This window comes from Festucalex cinctus, chromosome 15 (genome assembly GCF_051991245.1).
Source record: "Festucalex cinctus isolate MCC-2025b chromosome 15, RoL_Fcin_1.0, whole genome shotgun sequence".
Classification (NCBI taxonomy): domain Eukaryota; kingdom Metazoa; phylum Chordata; class Actinopteri; order Syngnathiformes; family Syngnathidae; genus Festucalex; species Festucalex cinctus.
Window position 1 is genome coordinate 23,235,138 of NC_135425.1, and position 21,163 is coordinate 23,256,300.

Below are 21,163 nucleotides of genomic sequence, written 5' to 3' on the forward strand. Positions count from 1 at the left end.
TGGAAGTCTGAAAGGGTTAAGAGTGCAATAGAACATTCCAAGTAAAGAACTGCGGATGTGAAATAAAACTATGTAATATGTTTATGCTTGCTTTTGTATTTAATATCAAAATTGATTCAGAAATACGTTACATTCATTCCTGGAGGTCACAGCGGTCGCATTTCTACGGCATGCAAGATCTGCAGCAGCTAAAAAATAAAAGAGGAAAAACATGAATATAACATGAAAAAATTATTACAACACATACTGTATTATAAATGCAGATAATAAAACATATTATAATTGACATTTGCATTTTGTGGAGAAATTACACGTGAATGGACTGATTTTGAATGATATGGAATGATGTGAAATTATGTGGAACTGAAGTGAACGGGGAATGAATTTGTGGGATGTGGACATTTTTGGCATGTTGAAAACTATGAATTTCAAAAAGAAACAATGATGTAACTCTGTTTTGTGAAAGATTTTTTATTTTATTTTTTATTTTTTTTTAGTGGTGAAAATGTTGAATTTTTGTCCAGTGGGAATTGTTGGCGAGTTGAAAATTGTTTTTGAAATGAATTTAATATGCTGAATGTTCTTAATTTCAAAAGGGGACAAAGTTATGTTGAATGAAAGGGATTTTTTTATTTTTTTTTGGTTTGAAAATATAAAATATAAAATGTAAAAGTAAAAGTTCAATGTCTCTCCCATTGAAAATGAATGGGGGAAAATTATTAATCATTAAATTGTGCAAATACTGTAATGCGGAATCAGACGATATACCGTATTTTCCGCACTATAAGGCGCACCTAAAAGCCTTCAATTTTTTCAAAAGCTGACCTTATAATCCAGTGCAACTTATATATGGATCAATATTGAGCCGCAACAGGTCTCGCTGTCAAGACGCTATCGGCAGAAGATCCCGCCATCTTGGATCGCTGGCTAATACTAATACATTACCTCAGAGAAAATAATAAAACGGCTGTTTATTCATTTTGGAAGTGAATGGAGTTGTCAGAAAGCGGGTTTGTCATCTATTAACTCATTTGCTCCCAAAGACGTATTTATACGTTTTTTGTTTTATGCTAGAGCATACAGAAGGCTTTGATGCAGCCTCTGAACTGAAGAGAACGCTTGAATCTAAGGTAGTTATTACAAAAACGGCCAGCAGGTGGCAGCAGAGTATAAGAGATCAACCGGGGCCATGTTGCAAAAAACTCTTTTCTCCACTGTTTTAAACAGATTTGTGAATAATGATTAAACTTAGCTATATTCCAATGCTAATTGCTGCAAAACGGAAACATAAAAATATTTAAAAAAAATTATCCTTGTTTTGGTAGGTTCCATGTTTTTATAACAAATAGAACACAATATTCTGTGGGCCTTGCAAAATCAGTCAAAATGCAGTAAAACAGCTGGGAGTGAATGAGTTAATACAGTTGGACTGACCTATCTGACTGTTTTGTTGACATTCCCTTTAGCGCAGCACCATCTAATGGATGTATAACGTATACCCAGCCTCTACTGTAGCGCCTTTATATATGGAAAAAGTTTTCAAATATGTCATTCATTGAAGGTGTGCCTTATAATGCTCTCGACACAGAGCCACTGACGGCTTTGTAATTAACCCGCCGGAAATCGGTGCATTTTCATTCGCTGACTCCGACGTCTCTCTGCAGGCCAGGCCCCGCCTTTTAAAGTCACACGCATTCAGTCACAGATACGAGGCTTGTCGAACGCAAGAATGGCGACCTCAAATGGACAAAATAATACCCGATCCTCACAGTACTGCTATTAGAAGTAAAATTTGCCAAAAATATATATAAAGATTCTTAACGTCCATAGTCAATACAGTGGATAACTCTTCAAAAGCGTGTGCGAATGCAAGTGAATGCTTGTCGCCTTTATTCATACGAGAGCAGAAAGAGCCTCTTGTCTTGGTCCGAGGTAGGATTTGTCCACGCTGGAACCAAGGACGCCGCTTTTCAACGCCATGAATGGAAGCTCGGGTTCTCGTTTCTGACTGACAGCTCAGCAGCAAAAAAAAAAAAAAAAAAAAAGGCAAAAGTTCACATCGATGAGTTCGGCAGTCGAGTCGTACGAGACCAACAGATTTTTTTTTTCTTTTTTCTTTTTTCAGCCACTTCCTTTTTGAAGGACGCCGCGCCTGCACTTCTATCTGACGGGAACCTCGGGGCCCCCGAAAAGTCAGCCGGCGAGCCGATTCCACTTTTATGGCGATCGATGGGAGGCCTGCGATTCTGAGGAACGCCTCGGAAAGTTGCCGCACTTGAAAAAAAATAAAAAATAGAGGAGAACATGACCAGAGGCGTTTGGAAATAAAAGAGCACTGCCGGGTCGATAATTGTGATGATACACGCAGACTGCAAGAAAATTTTTATTACCAACATGACGTGACGAGTTTTAGGTAGCCGCTTGCATTTTTGTCGTAAAATTCTAAGTAGATGCTTAATTATTGTTTTCATGAATAATAAATGATTATAAAGTATTTTCTGCTTATTAGTGGTACTGCATACCAGCCAAACTCAATGCAGCTCAGCTTACCTTTTGGCTTTGACCTTGCTAGGTAGGGCGAAATAAACCCCAAGTATCTGGTGCTGCTCTGATCGATCGGCCGATTTCAGTGCAAAAGTACGTGATCGGCATATGTCAATCAATGCCTCTCGGTGCCGATCACAAAAAAAACAAAAAAACAATCGCCCGCAGCTCGTATTTTGCAGCCTGCAGCCAACGAGAGAGAGCAGCCTGTGTGCGATGTAACGATAACCAAATGTCACGATACGATATTATCACGATATGAAGCTCGCGATACGATAATTATTACGATATTGTGGGGAAGTTGGCGATATTTAAAAAAGGTCACAATATTGTTAAAAAAAAAAAAAGCTCATACTAAAAAAAAAAAAAAAAAAAAAAGACAATACTGTGCTTTTGTATGTAAAATAAATATTATTATTATGTTATTATTATGTTATATTGTTAATGCACACACACATTGAGTTCCTCCACATATTGACTTGCTTCAAAGGCATATTACGTTCCCCCTCATCTGACAATTAGTGTAGACTTTAAACATAGAAGGGCCAAAACATCACGAATGAAATTTAAAGCAGCACTTCCTATACTGTTGCATGATGGAGACATCACCAAACACGACTGCGCCGCTCAGCAGAAGCTAACGCTAATCTGCGCATTCAACAAAACTCAGTGCAGCTCTGCTTATCCTTTCGGCTTTGACATGACAGAGGGGGCGGAGTTCGCCTGTAGTCCTGTAGTGGTGCACATCACCAACAACTTCATTGAGCAATCGATTCCATGGCGGCTTCTCAGAAGCTAACACTGTTAGCTAATGCTAATTTGAGCGTTCAACAAAACTCAATGCAGCTCTGCCTACCTTGTGGCTTTCACATGATTGCAGGGATGAAATTAGCCTGGAGTGACTTTGTTAACATGACAAACGAGGATGGATCAAGTCGAATGCTGCTTTCAAACACTACTCTGTCCATACAACAAAACACATCGCAGCTCTGCTTACCTTTTGGCTGTGGCATAAGGTCAAGGGCTGGGGATCTACCACCATGCAAGGTATCAAATTTTAGAGCTCAAAAACCATTTTTAATTCTCAATTCTGACCTTTAATGGCCCCGAACAAAAAGCGGCATCAAGTCAAGAGGGAGCAAGCTTTTAAGCGCACTAAAAGGAAAATGGTTGACGACGATTGTACGGGAACGTCCATTACCTGCAGCGCAGGTAATGCTCACAAAAGCATCGCTTTGAAGGATGGCCGCCGTTCAGAGCGTCAGGAAGATTTCAATTATGGAGCCATTTCTTCTTCTTGCCGTTTACACGCCACAAGGGAGCGAAGTCCAGGGACCCACGTGGGGCCTTCAGGGGCCACTGGAATTTAGGAAGACCGCAATGACATTATGAACGTTCACAATTCAGACCCTGAAGCAGCTTTCACTTAGCAACATGGAATTTGGTGTGCGTGTCTATCATGAGCAGACCCACAAAAAGAAGCCACACCACCACAAAAGAAGTCGGCCATATTAATCCTTTCTGTTCGACTTCTACCAAAATCTTCATTGGCTGTTTCACTTGGCAACACGAAATTGTGAGGCACGTCTACCATGAGTAGAGTTCCAAGAACCATGACTCAGCAAATTTGACATTGTGAAGGTCAATATTGCAGGCGTCCTTGAAAGACAAACTTGTCCTGGAGATCTCGTTGGATTGCAACTTAAATTGGAAGCATGTACACAAGGCAGATGGACAAACGGCAAAATAATAGAGGTGGGAATCTTGGGGCACCTCACGATTCGATTGCGATTACGATTCAGAGGCTACGATTCGATTATAAAACGATTATTGATTTCCCCCCCAGGCAGCAGAAAAAAAACAATGTATTTTGGTGCTTTTAATGTTTCGTACATTAGTTACAAAAATAGTACAAAAGTCCTCTCAGGCCTAAATAAACTACTATTTCAGTATCAAGTTAACAGTTCAAAACAGTAAATCAAATACTCAAGTCCTCATTCTGTAACAACAGCTTTTAAGTATATTCAGTCTTCAACAGAATAAAACATAGCATTGAGCAAAAATATATTATTTTTATCCACTCAAAAGTGCACTGAGGTATAAATGAAAGACAATGTGAACTACTACTTCAATACAAATGCCTAAAAAAAAAAAGTGCTTTCCTGCTTTTTAAGTTGTGTAAAGATGAACATGTAAACATTAAAGTTTCTCAGAGGTACAAAAAAAAAACCCTCAAGTGCTTTTCTGCTTTTTAACTTGTGTAAACATGAACGTGTAAACATTAATGGGATCGTTCGGCTTTTTTAACATGAATCTCAATTTGATCCTCACCTCCCGTGTGTGCGATCAGCACTGACTTCGGCGTTGGACGAGAGGAAAATAGTCCAGCAAGCTGGCTGGGGTCTCGGAAATAAAGCGTTTTTCTTCTAAAAACTTTTTGTTTTCAAAAGCGTGATACATTTCCACCACAATACTCTTTTCTGAATAAAGTCAGACGCCATTACCGCCAGCCACTACTTTTCTGTTCGTTCGTTCGTATCACTGCGCGGCGCCCTGTAGAACGCTAACCGACGCACTGCAGCCAGCTAGCTGATACTTCCGCCTCAAGTTGTTTGCCTTTTCGGAGCAGGTCTGATCTCACGAAGAGGTGGGTTGGTCAGCTCAGCCATGCTTGTTGTTGTTTTGAATCTCTAGGCGTGAGTTGTGGATGTGTAATCTCGGTCCGTCCCAAAAAGCGTCCCAAAGACCGCGCGCGCTACTGCGTTTCAGTTCCGCGTACTTTTCGCTCGGGTCACTTTAGTTTCGCTTCCCTTGGCATATTTATATAATCGGAATTTGGACGTTTGTGAATCGTTCTCGATTGTTCCACGGCCGAATCGTGAATAATCTAAGAATCGGAAATTTTGCACACCTCTACAAAATAATTGAATTTTTCTCATTCCATGTGGGCACAGCAGCAAAGTTTGATGACTGATGCCATCAAACATTTTTAATGACTCAGCTCCGCAAGGTCAGAGCGAGTGTCACTTGGCAAAATCAAATTTGCTCGATCATGAGTAGACCCTTCCAAAAAATGTCTCAAGAGGCCATGCTCGAAAAGACACAGGAAGCCATGTTGGTTTGAAGACGGCTCCTACAAAGACCAACTTGTGCTTGAGATTGTTTTTTTTCCCGATGGCTACCAAATTTGAATCGTGTATACAGATGGACGACGCTAACTGCAAAATAGAGTTTTTATCAAAGCATTTTGCTGTACTGTGCATTGTCGGTGCTCGAAATGTTTCACAGCTATTTGATGAAAACTGACCACTTTTGTGCATCAGTCAGCGCTCAATCATTAGGGCGGGGTTTAATTAGAGAAAAAAAAAATCTTCATTTTCGAGCCCAATATTTATTCATATATATTTTTCCCATAAATACATAAAATAGAATTTTAAAATTAATTTTTTTTGTATTTTACTATTTTCTTGACATTTACTGTTCACAAAAATGTATAAAAAGTATTTTCTTACATTTATGAAAGACCTGACTCATTGCACTTTATAATTCTGAATCTTTTGAAGTCATATTTACGATATAAAATGTAATTGCAGTTAGTTTTCGTTTTTTTAAAAAAACATTTTCGTTTTTATGTTATTTCGTGAACGAAATTGTTTTTTTTTAATTATTTTAGTTTTAGTTATTTCGTTAGTTTTAGCTAACTAAAATAACCTTTAATAGCGCCTGTGTTTTTCGACACCCTCCCTTCTTACTTTGACCATCTGCAAACATTTTTATTTTATCTGAACTGAGTCATATGCCATTTTTAGCATATGTCGCGGGCCACTAAAAAACAGACGGCGGGCCGCAAATGGCCCCCGGCCCGTAGTTTGGACAATCCGCTTTAGCATTGAAAAAAAAAACCGTATAAATACGTCCTTGGAGCGCTTCAAACTATTTTACTTCTTTCTCTCCCCTTTCGTTTCTTTTATTATAGAAAGTGAAATAAAGTGATTTGATTGATTGATTAAAAAAAATAAATACAATTAAAATAGAACGTACTTATACGTTTTTGGGAGCAAATGAGTTAAAAGAAGAATTGATGTTCCATAATTGGTTAGAATCGAAAAGAACCGAATCGGGAAAATAATCGAAATCAAACCAATTGTGAATCAAAATCGATTGAAGAAATTAGAATCAATAACCAGCCCTATCAATCACAATTTCTATGATTACGTTTCGACCAAAAATGAAGCATCTTTTCTTTTTTTTTCGTCCCGGTTGGTGTCGCACGTCACCCGAGCGCTCCGCCGGGCTCGTGCGCGGCCCGGCGCTCGTGCACGGCCGGCCGACGACCACCTTCAGGGCACCTCTTTTTGGCAGAGCCGCTCCCAGGGGAGAGGTTAGCGTGATGGATGTCTGATTGGTAGCCCTCCCCCGGGGCCTCCCTCGCCGTCACCTCTCCGCGCTCTGAATTAAAAGGCCGTTTGTCTCCGGCGAGTCCTCAGCTGTAGAGCGCCGGCCGGCAATTTCACAGCACTCACAGAGGGAGCGGGAGGAGGGGGGGGGGGAGCGGGGGGAGGCCATTACACGGGAGCTTGTCAGGGGAGCCATCAGAACCCGGACACGCCTGAGGGACTCTCTCTTTCCCGCCTCCTCCTCCTCCTCCTCTCGCTCACCTCCATCCCCGCCGGAGGCGGCCGACCTCGCCGAAAAACACATAAATATTCAAGGCGTGCGCGCCGCACACACGCGCTCCCCCTCCGATAGCGGCAAGGCGCGGCGCCGCCACCACCTCCGCTCTCTCGTTAACACCCAAATCAGGAGGGCCATCGAAGGCGGCGGTGTCCACCGGCGGGAGACGGCAACGTTGCTTTTCACGTGCGCGCCACTTTATCGGGGCATTTGTCATGATTGCGGCCCGCCAGCGATCAGTCAGGCGTCGGTCACTCATTTGAATAAGAAGGCGCCGGGTCGGGAAAGTTGATCAAAGATTTGTTTTGATTTTGATAAAAGGTGTGCGCGGCGGGGAAAGGAGGTGCGCCGAACTGATTGTCAGGATTCATTTTGATTTTGTTTTAGGGTGTGAGCGAGGCGAGGGGGTGCGCCATGGCTTCATTTGAGAAAAGTGAAATGAAGGGAGGCGACGTTTAAATCTTGCTAGCACTTTGAAAATCGCATACTCAACCTTTAAGACTTTCAAGTAGGGTTGTGCGATCAATCAAAACATAATTACAACTTCAATTATGACACTTCGCAATTACAAAATCAGTATAACCGTAAACAAAAATAAAATAAATATTAATACTAATACTCAAGCTGTTTAAATGTATACATTTGCACCTTCCTTTTTTTTTCAAACTCATTTAAAACATTTAAATGCATTTTTTTAAAAATCTTTTAAGTATCCCAAAGACGTATTTATACGTTTTTTTTTTTTTTTTTTGTTTTTTTTGTTTTTGTTTTTATGATAGAACAGAGGTTTTTGATGCAGCCTCTCAACTGCAAAGAACGGTTTCAGAAAGGGTAGTTATTACGCAAACGGCCAGCGGGTGGCAGCCGAGTATAAGAGATCAACCAGGGCCATGTTGCAAACAAGATGATTCCCCTTCAGTTCTAAACAGATTTGTGAAAATTGATTCAACTTAGCTATATTTTAATGCTAATTACTGCAAAATGGAAGCAGATGGAAATGTACTTTTTTTTTTTTCCTAATGAAATAAGAGACTTTAATCATTCTTTTGGTAGGTTACATATTTTTATCGCAATAGAATACAATATTCGGTGGACCTTGCAATATCAGTCAAAATCCAGTAAAACAGCCGGGAGCGAATGGGATTGCTTCTGTGAAAATGGCTGTGAGTGAATGAGATAATGTTAAACTAATTTAATTCATTTTGTGTGTATTTTCTCTCCATTTACCCCCAGAGTTTTGTGTATAATTTATATTGATTATTTCTCAGCATATTTTGAAGAATTTTGTGGGTCAAAATATCAACAAATATTTTATTGTGAAAATACAATAAATAATAATAAATAAATAATGATAAAATCAGATTAACTCTTATCCATTTTGCCCGTTTTAAGGACAATTCCTATAGGTGAAAAAAAAACAAAAAAAAACAATGGGAATAGAGTCATGTGCCGTGTGAACGGCTAATTGGAGCTTTATTTAGCTGCAGGTGAGCAAAAGGCCCCGCGAGTTTCATTCCCCTCAAGGAGTGAAAAGAGCAACCCCACCTCACCTACTACACACTCACACACTTAAGGTGGCATACAGGTGCACGTATGCGGACCGAACGGCTCTCACACGCGCGTATAATGAGGACGCTCACCTTGCACTATGCAGGCCTTCTAACGAGGTAATGAAGGAGGAGTAGTGGGGGTGGGAGGGGGCTCCTTGGGCACCTTTTGGCCTCACCTACTCTATTAATCAGAACGGGGTCACACGCCAGGCAATCCCCCCCCCCCATCTGCCGGGTCCGGCGCTAATGGAGAACAGGCAGCGCTAAGGAGGAGAAGAGAAAACGGAGCAGAAGGACGGAGATGAAGACAAGGAGGTTCAAGATGAAAATGATGGGTTGAAAAAAAAAATTATCGAAATTACATTTCGGTTTTCATCCAAGTCTCATATTCACGTTACAGAGTTCACGCTCGGAAATTTGTTGCTGACAAACATTTTAGCAGCTTCAAAACGGCACTAAAAGAATAGCAATGGCGAAGATGTTCATCGTGAAAAGAGGAGGTGAGTCTGACGGGGGGGACGGCAGGCGGAAGGGAAGGAAAGACGGAAGAAGAGAAGGATGGACAAGGGAGGAAAGTGACAGGTGGAAGGAAAAAAAAGAGGAGGAAGAAACAAGAGAAGAGAAAAAGAAGGGAGGAGGAAGCGTGAGATGGAAAATGTGACGGGATGGAGAAAGCAGCAGGGGAGGAGAAGAAGATAAGAAACGTGAAGATAAGATTATCTTTAATGAGCCGTGACTAAAAAACTTTTACAGGGTGAAACAAATGTGATGATGATTTTCCTTTGGTTCAAATTAATTTTGGAAAAAACAAATAACTAAACTAAAACAATTGCCAATTGGGCATATATGCTAGTCTGCCCGAAAAATAAAAAATAAAATAAAATGAAATAAAAAAACACGGTCAAGTCTATGAAATTGAAGATGATGCTGATGATGATGATGATTACCTAACACGATTTGAATTTAAAAATCATAATAATTGACACAAATATCAACTATATTGAAAAAAAAAAATCTGTAAAATCAATTAATCTAATTAACTCCGACAGAGTTGATTTGAACACACTTTTTTTTTATTTTTTTTATAAAGAGTTTATAAAGCTCCACATTTTCCGTAGTTAAATCAACACTTTTAAAATAGTAAAATACTTCACACTGGAAGGAAAGTACTTTTTTTTTTTCTTCTTCTTTTTTTTTTTTTTTTACTCACTACGATGAGTTCAATTAACACTACAGGAGTAGATTGTCATGACTGGGTCATGCCAGGGTTAAGATTGGGTCATGCAAGGGTTATGTTTGGGTCATGACCGTGAGGTCAAGTGTCTGTTTTAAACTGATGTAAAAATAGACACTAGTTTCAACTGGTCTTAAGCTATGTGATGTCAGGAGCTATGTGATGTCAAGAATCTTTAATGTCTTCATCTGGTCAACAGCCAATCAGATAATTCCATGTCAGTCCTGTTACCCATCAGAACGTAACATACTCCTCTCTATAAAGTTTTACCCTGACCAGCATTCGGACGCCATTGAAGTCTGAAAATGCTAAAATTACACTGTGAGAGTTAAGCTTAACTCCCACAAATGTAACTCTCGATTTGTAACTCTCCAATTTTTGTTTTAAAGGCAAATTACTTCAAACCACTCCCTTGCAAAATGCCAAAAATGAATCAAGTTCTCCGTGTCTCAATCGTAAAAACGCTTTTCCCAAACAATTCGGCCATTTTGTCTTCGCAAAGTCACGTTGGCAGATGAGGAGCTGGTTGGGGTGTGATGTGGTGGTGGTGGTGGGGCAAAGCAAAAACATAATCTGAGGCGCGTATGTGTTGTCAGCGTCGCGGCGACGGCGGCCACTTGAATTAGCAGCGGAGGATTATGGGCCGAGAGCCTCATTAATCTGGCCAACAAACATGGGCCACTGAGGATATTTGCACCCCGAAATTGAAAAGATTAAGTCCTATTTGGCCGTGACTGACGCCCACCCGCCATCCCGCGTGTGCGCCACCGTTCAATATTCATGCTCGCCTAAATTGTGCGCAGGCAGGTGAGGTTCGTCAATGCTGTCTGCATCTCACGCATTTGCCACAAAGCGTAGATGAGCTAAACTCAAGCTAGAGTCAATGTCTTGCTATAAGGCTCATTTGCCCAGAGATGATTAATTTCTGAATTATCATGTGGTACGACCAAAAAGAAATAACCAATTTGGGACTTTTATTTTAAAATTTAAATACAGGAGTTTGTATCATCCACAAGACGGTCAAGAAGCCATGAGAGGAGCTAACAGGTTTGTACAGTCTCACAAAAAAATAAAATAAAATAAAATCTCCCTTCCTTTTAGTAAGTGGTATGAATGTATGTGATATGACCTGAAAAATATCATCAATATTAATTTTGTCCAATAAATACATTTATTTTCATGATTATTTTACGTGTGTGGCCAGCTAGCATGTTTTGTTTGGACGGCAAATTGTTAGCCTCTAAACTGACTTACCTGGATTGGCTGGCAACCAGTTCAGGGCGTACCCCGCCTACTGCCCAAATCCAGCTGGGATAGGCTCCAGCAACCCCCGCTACTCTTGCGAGGAGAAGCGGCTAAGAAAATGGATGAATGGATGGATGGATGGATTTAAGTTGAAAATATCTACCATCATCTGGTGCGACCATTGTAGAAATCTTTCCTTGCTACGTGTATGTCCTAAATTGAGATAATCGTAAAAATGTAAATAATAATAAAGAATAAATATTGTATGCGTTTTTATCATAAATTAACTGTGACAAACGTCGCAATACATGTAGACAGACAATGAAACAATACCCACGTGCATATATTCTTTATCCTCTGCAAAAAACTATTATTCCAGTTTAGTGAGTCATTTCTAGGTAGTAGAAAAGTCTTCTTGACTATTATACCACCCCCTGGTGGCCATACCAACATCAGAAGGCGGCGCAATGAATTAATCATGACAAAGTGTTTAATTCTTTTCATTTGTAGTCTTTAAATTCTAATTTTATGTTTTAACAAAAGTTTATTTTTCCAGGCTTATAACTATCACCACAAAAAATGGCCTTAATTAAAATGTTCGATTTCATAAATGAAATGTATGAGTGTAAGGACACCGCGATTGAGAACAATTCTATTCATGGTACCAGTGGAGGACACTTTTCAAAGACAAATGTGCAAAGTCTGCTTTTTTTTTTTTTTAAAGCAGGAAGAAAAAGATGTCTATGGTGCACTTTTGAAACGAGTCTGCATTCATGACAATTAACATCCGGCGTCTATGCACACACAAGCAAACGCACCTGCAATTCATCACCGGTGACAATACTTTGTGGCTGTACTTCAGTAGAATTTTCAGATTTTCAGACATCTTGAGTTTTAATTGCTACATTTGAATACGGATATCTGTATTTCATACTCCTTATTTTGTCAAAATAGTTGTGTTGCATGTTTAACGTCCGTAAAATGACGACAACGTAAACAACACTTTTTGTTAGCCGCTAAGAACAATTTGTGGCTTTTGTCCTTCAATTATTTTTGTTCCCCAGTTGTTACCATTTGGTGTTGTTCAGTTCACAATGTTAGCAAAGCTACGGCAACACTAGCTTTTGGTTAAATCTTTTTTTTTTTGTTCCCCCCAGTCCTTAGTTCTCTTATTTTCACATAAAAGGGGAAATTTATAGTGTTAGAGCTGCTCGTAAGATTTGAATGTAGGCAAAATGTCCATCTAGCAGTGCTAGCAATACAATGCTAGCATTAGCATTTAAAAAAAAAAAAAACCTCTCCAGCCAATCGCAGAGCTGGGGGGGTGTCACTCACGAATTTGTCGGCTGCATGACGTCACTCCCGCGGCAACTTGACAGCACGCTCTGCGATTGGCTGGCGGGGTGAACAACTGTCCACAGAAACGTCCCGCTGTTGACAAAACAAACACAAAATGGTAAAATACAGGCTGGGGGCGGTTAGGAAAAAAATCACCACCACACATGAACAGAAGCCCAGAGGTGTAGATTGAGAAAGAGTTCATGGGTATACATCCTGTATTTATGAAGTGCATTTTCCTGAGTGAAAACGGAAGATCCCGCCTTGTTGTATTTTTCAGAACATACGATACAAATCAAAAAGAGGTGATCATCTAACCTGCGAAGCAGAAATATTGCTAATTCCGTCGCCTCTGAATCCCGCCTGAGGTCAAAGGTCAGGATTCAGAAAAGCTACCGACGCCAGCAAATGATTGACCCCTCGTTGATCACTCCTTCTCTGATTGGTCATTTTCCCTCGGGCGAGGTGATTTGACTGCAAATGAAATTCGAGGTACGAGATTTGTTTGTTTTTTAATCACAGACAATTTCAAATGACAAGATACTGTTGGGTTACACTAACTGTTTTTAACAAATATGTGTTTGATTTTTAATCGTAAGCTCCCCCTTCAAGTTTAAGAGTCAAATCACTACTTTTACCAACGTCTTTCTTTGTCACACAAGTATCTGTACTTGAGCTTAAGTACAGAATGCAAGTACTTTAGCCTTCTTCTGCTATTCACACAGCATCCGTCTTACCAAATGCGACAAAGCTTATTTAGCTGCCTCCAGCCTGGCCTGTGCGGGCGCTATCGCTAATGTTTCCCCTTCTGCAGGAGATCAATATGTTTGGAAGCAGACAAACAGCCAGGCAGCCTCCATCCAGCACCCCCCCCCCCCCCCCCCCCCCCACCATCACACCAGACCACCGCTGGAGGCCTTGACAGCACACAAGCAGCCAAGCAAACAAGCCCCGATGCCTCTCCAGAGTCAACAGCGCACACTATCAAGTGCGCCATCTACTGTATTGACAATAAGCCCGCCATATGCGCCTTAGCAGCATGGGTGGGCGGGGCGAGGGGGATGCTAACATCGCACAGTTCGCTCGCGAGCCCAATCGGGTCAGCCGGCTCCGCACGAGCGGCATCGATCTGAAGCGGGGAGGGGCCAGGACAAAAGCGACTTGTGCCCGAGCGCGACGGGAAAACGCAGCGCTGGGGCCAAGACGACGTTTACGGCTGACATAAGCCTGAATAAACAGCCGTATACAGTGCAGACAGCGCAAACACACCATAGCCAGACTAAGCCAACAAGCGGGGACCCCTGGGGGGGGGGGGGGGGGGGGGGGGGGGGGGACCCCTGACTCCCTTCCTCAATTCATCATCTATTCTAAACCTTACTTGAAGTTTTTTTTTCCCCATATAGAAAAGCTGGGGTGCTGCAAATAATGTTAGCTTTTCTGTTCACATCATTAATTTTTAAAAAGGTTTGTTTTGGAAAACAATGTGAACTGAATATAAATGTGAGAGGGGGAAATGACAAAGGACAAAAATATTTGTTAGAAAAGTTCTACAGGAAAATTCCATTAAAAATACATCAATATTACAAATGTAAAAAATATGAAAAAAAAATACAACCCTATAACATGAATAAATGAAATAGTATTAGAGAAAAATTGTGTAAACATGCACATTAGATGGGAAAAAAATGTAAACCCATTTGAAAAACAGGTAACAAAAATCTTTACAACACATTACAAAAACAGTTTCAAATGCAAAACAAATACGTTTATATTACATGAAAAATACAAAACTGTTAGATCAAAACAAAAAAATATATTCTGAATTTTTGGAGGAACATCTTTTACATTTTTAAAAAGATATTGTAAGACGTGAAAAATACTACAAGCACACACAGTGGGCCTGTAGACTCAGCTAGCCCAGGAGCCCAGGTTTGAAAGCAAACATGGTGAAGCAGCTTTTAGCTGTTATGCTGCATGCAAATGGAGAAAATCAGAAGTGAATTCTTAGAAATGCTTTTAAATTCAGATTAAAAACTACACATTTTCTCAATCTTTTGATGTTTCTTAAGCATTTTCTAAATCAATTTCACTCGACAGTCTTTTAGTAATTTCCGGAGACTACTTGGATTTATTTTTTTTCCTGTCCTTTTAAATATCTTTATATCTTTTGGTTGCAAATGTGCTTAAATGTCGTCCACATACATTCTTTTAGTAATTTTAATTTTAAGAAGCTATTCTGGTTCTCTTTGCTCCGCTAATGTCTTCAGTTGTTCAGTTTGTTAATGATTTTAAGTGTTGGTTGAGTGAACACACTTTGTAGCTCCATGTATGAAATGTGCTTTTTAAATAAAGCTTCCTTGTCTTTAACACAAACTGAGAAGGAGCAATGGAAAACATTTTACAAACTGTGACAGTGTATCAGTCCCTCTATGTGTTCTGTAGACGTAAAAAGCAGGATTAAAGAGCAGTTGATTTTCAACAATCTTCAGCAAAAATGAGGCTGAGCTCAAATACTGCACTTCCTGTTTTCGCTCTTCTTCTTCAGTCAAATTAACGCAGTAAGAATCATAGTGTGTCGCCATCTAGTGGCTGACATTTACATTACATCAACAATAAACGGGAAGCAGGCCAAAACAAAAACATCGGCCAAACTTTGGGACCGTAAACCCGGAATTTGCGCTACCGTTCTTTGTCACACAAATACAACATATACAGAGTGCGCGCATTATTTCCGCACTTATGTACACAAACGATATCAGGCGGGTTTGGCCGAACGAATCCAACGCAACGTCCCGAAAGGTCGGCGAGACCGCCGTGCGTATGTAAACATCACAGCACATTAGCTCCCCGAGTGATCAGGTGACCTGAAGGCTTAAATGAGGATAAACGAGAAAGGGGGTGCGCCAACAATCGAGTGATCGAACGTCTGCACCTCCCGCTGTCAGGAAAAAAGAAGAAGGAAAAAAAAAAAAAAAAAACGCTTCGTGAGAGATTGCCTGCGTGTGTGTGTATCATGAAGCAGCTGTGTGCAAAAAGTGCTCATGGTGCATGTGTGTGTGTGGATATTTCTGTGTGGCGGAGATAAGGGATCCCTATCAGCTGCATCAGGGAGGGGGGCTTAAGATCCCGATGGGCGTGAGGAGAGAATGAGTTTTCCTCGCCACTCTGCATATTCCAGGATTACACCGCACCTTTCGATACGCTCCAGCTCAGCCTAGCTGCGCCTTCGGGCGACACGCGTGTAGATTATTGAAATACGCCGTCGCGCACACCGAGGCGAAGGAATGGAAAGCGACACCGCCGGCGCGGCGAATGAAACACAGTGCGCCCGGGATAACCGTGATAGGATTTTCTTTGTGACATTGTTGGGGAAGAACTGCACCCTTAAAAAAAAAAAAAAAAAAAAAAGAAAAAGAGAAAAAAATGAATGACACCACCAATGTCGAAAGTGTACTTTTGAGAATATGTAAATGTTTTGTTTAAAAAAAAAAAAATGTCTAATGTATTTTGATTTGATTTAAAGAGGAAGTCAAGTCAAACATTTTTTTTTAAACAGTAATAATGTTCTATACGCCCCCCACTAGTCTAAACATGACATGCAAAACATTCCCTTTAGCGCAGCACCATCTAATGGATGCATAACGTAACCCCACCCTCTACTGTAGCGCCTTATATATGGAAAAAGTTTGAAAATATGTCATTCATTGAAGGTGCGCCTTATAGTGCGGACAATACGGTACTTCTCGCGCATGCGCTGAAGTTACGTAATAGTCGGTGCGGTGTGTATTTACGTAATTTTTCAACGCGATGTGTCAACGTCGGATTGGTGTATAGGCCTTTAGGTGCAACTCTGCAAGCCAACTGAAACTCCAGCTAGCTGGTGTGGTGTAAAGAGCAACTAGCTTGCCTGGACTTGTTACTTCCTGGTGTACGTGCGTCCAGCCCAGCGAATCGTCTCGGGACCATCGCAAGAACGTACAAATCTGTGATTCTTAGTTCTGCTATTCAGTGTGCGAATTTGGACTCGCAAAACCGCGATGGGAACCGGCCAATTTCGAGTTTTGAGTTAGAAGGTGAGGACAGGTGCGAGCCTGACCCTCTCACATCATACAAGGAAGGGAGGAAAAGGGCCAGCTCGGGGCCCGCTTGGCCTCGCACCCTACTAAACCGCCCCCCACACCCCCCACCACTCCCCGCACGCAGCCTCTGGCTAATTACGTCCTTTTTCAAATGCAAAGCAGCGGCAGAAAGTGAGATGATTTCTGGGCCGCCGCTTTGGGGAAGAGGCGAGCGAGAGCAGGCTGAATGGAAGAAAGAGGTGACTTTCTTTTGCGCGCTTGGCGGGGACCTTTGAAGTCGGGCACGTCGGCGGGAGGGCTGAGGAGTTGGAGGGGGTGGATCTTGGATGGCGGTGGGGTGGGTGTTCTCGGGTTCTTCTTTACTGCCAGAGAAGATCGTGTTAACGAGATGGCCTCTAAAGACGAATTAAATGGTGGGAGAAAAGAAACACGATCGGGGCCCGGCCCTACTTAGAGACTCCCGTTCCTTTCAGGCGCCGCCTGAATTCCTCAGCTCAGCGCTTTGGAGGGCCTGGAGTGTGGGGGTCCAAATGTGTGCGCGGAGGGGTCACCCGTCCTTTAGTCACACATCCCGCCGCCTCAATGGGGAGGTCGGGGACTTACACGGCGACGGCGGGTCAGAAGTGGCGAGGATTACACGTCGGCTCTAAGCCGCCCGCACGCCACTGTTTTCATGTTTGTTGTTTGGCGGCCAAGAAAAGGAGACGGCCGGGGGAATTAGTGGAAAACTCGGGAGATGAATGGACATCTTATTCGCACCTCTTGTTGGCTGTTTTTCAGGACGCGCAGGAGAGGGACCCCCCCCACCCCAACCAAAAAAAAAAACAGAGCTCTCATTTTGTTGTGGCGCTGAAAGCGCGTTAGGGTCGCCTTTGTGCGCACAAAAGCCGACTCCCCTCGTGGCTTTCACGCCCCTGCTGGAGCAACAAGGGGATTTACGTCAAAACCCCCCACCCGCCCCCGCCTGTGATTGGAGAGTTGTGCTTCTCTTTCTTGATTAATCAACTGAGTCCGGCAACTTCTATGGCTCTACAATCCACCCCACAAAAATATAAAGACCTGACAAATTCTTGGCTTTTGTGTTTTAGTAGCGCTAACATGCATAAACATGAACAACTAAATTTGACCTACCTGATTGAAAATATTTCTTTTTGTGCCTTGACAGCCACCATACCTCCCCCCTTTGTGTGTTGCTTGGTATGTATTGGCAGACACAAGATTTAAAGGGCAAGGAGAGCTTATAGATTCAGGGGATTTCTGGCACGTATTGGGTGTGTCCAAAATGTGACAACATTCAAAAATTGTTTTGGATGAGGAACATATATGCTAGCTAAATTTAGCCCCCCCCAAAAAAAGCCACCAAAAGCATGATTGTCTGTAATTTTCGTTTTCAGGTGGTGGGAAGCAACAGCGATTTCTGGCAAGTACGGGCTGCATCCTACACATCCTATAACCTTAAAAAAGACTCACGAAGAGAAACATCACAGCTCATGACACTTTATAAAAAGTCTCACAAAAGCATGCGAGTAAATGTTTGAGTGTTTGCAGGCCTCGGAGATGTCTTAGCTGCAGGATATTATGGGAAGGGTATAAGCTGTGTCCTACATGAGACAACAATCGCTTGTATTTTGAAGCATTTTCTTACCCGGTCTCCCACAATCATCTTGAAAAAGCAATTGTGGAAACATGACAGAAAGAGTGTTTTGGACCATTGTGACCTCGAGATTTACACATAATCTTCGTTTTTTCCGTATGAAAAAAAAAAAAAATGCAATTACAATACGCACAGGATGTTTACAGCCTTTCGTGCTGCTATTTTGGTTAGCAAAATTGAAAACAAACAGCATCTTAAATATGTTATGTTCAGGCTTTTTTTTTTTTTTTAATTACATTGAAGTTCTAAAATACACAAAAGTAACAAGACGTTCTGATAGGAGTTATTAAAAAAAAAAAAAGGTGCTATTTGTGCTGCTGTTTTGGTGAGCAAAATTGAAAACAAACAGCATTAAACACATTATGTTCAGGCTTTTTTTTTTTTACATTGAAGTTCTAAAATACACAAAAGTAACAAGACATTCTGATAGTTTATTTAAAAAAAAAAAAAAAAAGTGCTATTTGTGCTGCTGTTTTGGTTAGCAAAATTGAAAACAAACCGCATCTTAAACACGTTTTTTTTTTTTTTTTATTTTACATTGAAGTTCTAAAATACACAAAAGTAACAAGACATTCTGATAGGAGTTTGTTTAAAAAAAAAAAAAAAAAAAAGGTGACCAAAACAGCAGTGTTTTTAATTTTCAGTTAAAAGCGGTCCAGTGTAAACGACGCCCCCAAGACTCTGACTTTCTCTACCTTATCAGCTTGGCAGCCTTTGATGGGTCCCGTGTGGGTTTTTCATTGAGCTCCACTGACAAGTGCCTTGGGGGGGGGGGGGGGGGGGGGGGGGGGGGTTGTCGAGGGTTAGTGATAAACTGGTAGATGGGGGTGCGCCAAGCGGCGGCGATAAATCAAGTTCCGGGGCTAATCTATTTAGCACGCTCTCGCCATTATCCTGTGGCAGAAACAGCTAATTAATGAAGTCATTCCACAATGAAGGGGTTTGGAACGAGCCCATTTTAAGATGATTACGGCCGGGAAAGCGAGCGGGACAACCCTTCCAAGTCCACGAAAACACGCGAAGACACCCAAAATCCTGTGTCGGAACAGGGTTTAAACGCACATGCTAACGTTAGCCTAGCCCACTGCCCTGCGTCATCTTTTTCATTTGTTTAACGTGCTAGAATCCAGCCGGTGGTGTTGCTGTTTGGTTTTTCTTTTGGCTCTTCCTTCTTTCCTTGTCTAGCTGCAGGTTCCAACGAGAGGTTTCAACAGTAATTGTTCGTATTTCTAACTCGCCATTCCCGGCCTGGCTTCCCACGTTACCGACTAGATTCCAGCGAGTGTTGTTGCTGTCTCGTGTCACTGCTGTTTGCTGTCCCTTCTCTCCTTGTCTAGTCCCAGCTTCCCCAACAGATGTTGTTGTTGTTGTTGTTCATTTTTCTGTTGTCGTCTTTTGTTGTTGCTCTCTACTCTCGCTTTTCTCTTCACTTGTCCCCCAGGTTCCCTGACCAAGTCCCAGCAAGTCTTATTGTTGCAGCTGTTCTGCTCTCTTTGTCTCCTCCATCGCGCTCAACACGCCGTGGTTTTCAGTTTTCCACTCACTGCTTCAGTAAAAAAAAAAAAAAAAGAAATCCCGCAAACCGAGCTGAAACGGTACTGCTGACATTCTGCTCCCATTCCTAAAAATAAAAAAAAGCTCCCAATAGGCAAAAAGTACTAAATGATGTGCGAGAGGCTACAAGCTAAAAAAAGAACAGCACGGCTCCTCTCACCCACGAGGGATGAAGCGGTCGTGAGGAATTAAAGAAGAAGAAGGATAGGGGGAAGGAAAAAAAATAATAAAAAATAAAAACGCCACCGCGGAAGGAGGTTAATTAGCTTGGCAGCCGTGGATAGTGGAGATACCGCGGCATAAACAATTATTCCACCACTTGTATTTGATTAAAACAACCCACCAAGTTTTATCCCTGACTGCCTTTGACCTCCTCTTTCGCGTGTTTTCTCAAGACAATTACAACAAGACTGACACGTGAAACGTGACAAGTAAAAGTTGAAGGACTGAAGTTCCAATTTTGAGATGTTTTTTTTTTTTTTTTTTTTAAACATAGAATGATGTTAATTCAGTTGACTGCAGGTGCTAATATTTAAACATAAAGCTAAGGGGGCAAGCAGCAAAAATTAGCAGTTAGCTGGCAGTTCTCCGTTTTGAAACAAAACCTTTTTCCCAGTTGACACGGAAACAATAGTGGTGTTGAATATAAAATTAAAAAAATCAACTTGTTTTCAAACATATACGATGCTTATTCAGTTGATTGCATGTGACACTGTTTAGGCATTAGAAAAAGAGACCCGCGGCTAACATTAGCATAGTTTAGTTAACTCTAAGTTTTCTGTTTTGTTGAAAAATGCTGTTTCCAAAATCATCAATTTTTGAGACCTCTTTTCAGATACACAACAATGCTAAATCAAATGACTGTATGGGCTGACATTTAGATGTTAGCCAAAAGGAGCTAGAGGCTAAATTAGCATTCCTAGCTAACATTAGCATTATGTATTTAATTATATTCTCCAATTTCAGCGTTGACCCAGTAAATCAGTTTTGAGAATTGATGTGGAAACGGTAACAGACGTTAAACGGACCTTATCCAAAAGGGGGCTAGCGGCTAACAGTATAGTTTATTTAAGTGTCATTTAATGAAAAGACATTTTTTTTCTCTTCCAAGAGCATCCTTTTTCAGTTGCCGTGGAAACGGCAAACAGGTCAAAGACTTCCAATATTTGGGACCCGTTTTCAAATGAATCAGGAGTTTCCTGTATGTGCCAACTTTTAGACGTTGGCTGAAAGGGGCTAATGGCTAACATTAGCATAGCCAACTTAACGATCAGTTTTCCAATTTCAGAGT

General features: G+C 41.4%; 1 protein-coding gene across 5 annotated transcripts in view; it reads right to left on the reverse strand.

Moving 5' to 3' along the window:
* The window catches only part of mzt2b (mitotic spindle organizing protein 2B), a 76,310-nt gene that overhangs the window by 2,410 nt on the left and 52,737 nt on the right, over positions 1-21,163 (reverse strand). For 2 of the 5 annotated variants that reach the window (XM_077496547.1, XM_077496548.1), the window contains 5 exons: positions 12,583-12,678; positions 8,859-9,031; positions 3,746-3,903; positions 1,900-2,274; positions 132-188 (listed from right to left, as the gene is read on the reverse strand). The gene's annotated coding sequence lies outside the window, so the exon portion shown is untranslated. Of the gene's footprint in view, positions 1-80; positions 189-1,899; positions 2,275-3,745; positions 3,904-8,858; positions 9,032-12,582; positions 12,679-21,163 lie in introns of those variants that run through there. The other 3 variants (XM_077496544.1, XM_077496545.1, XM_077496546.1) reach the window with 3 other exon arrangements.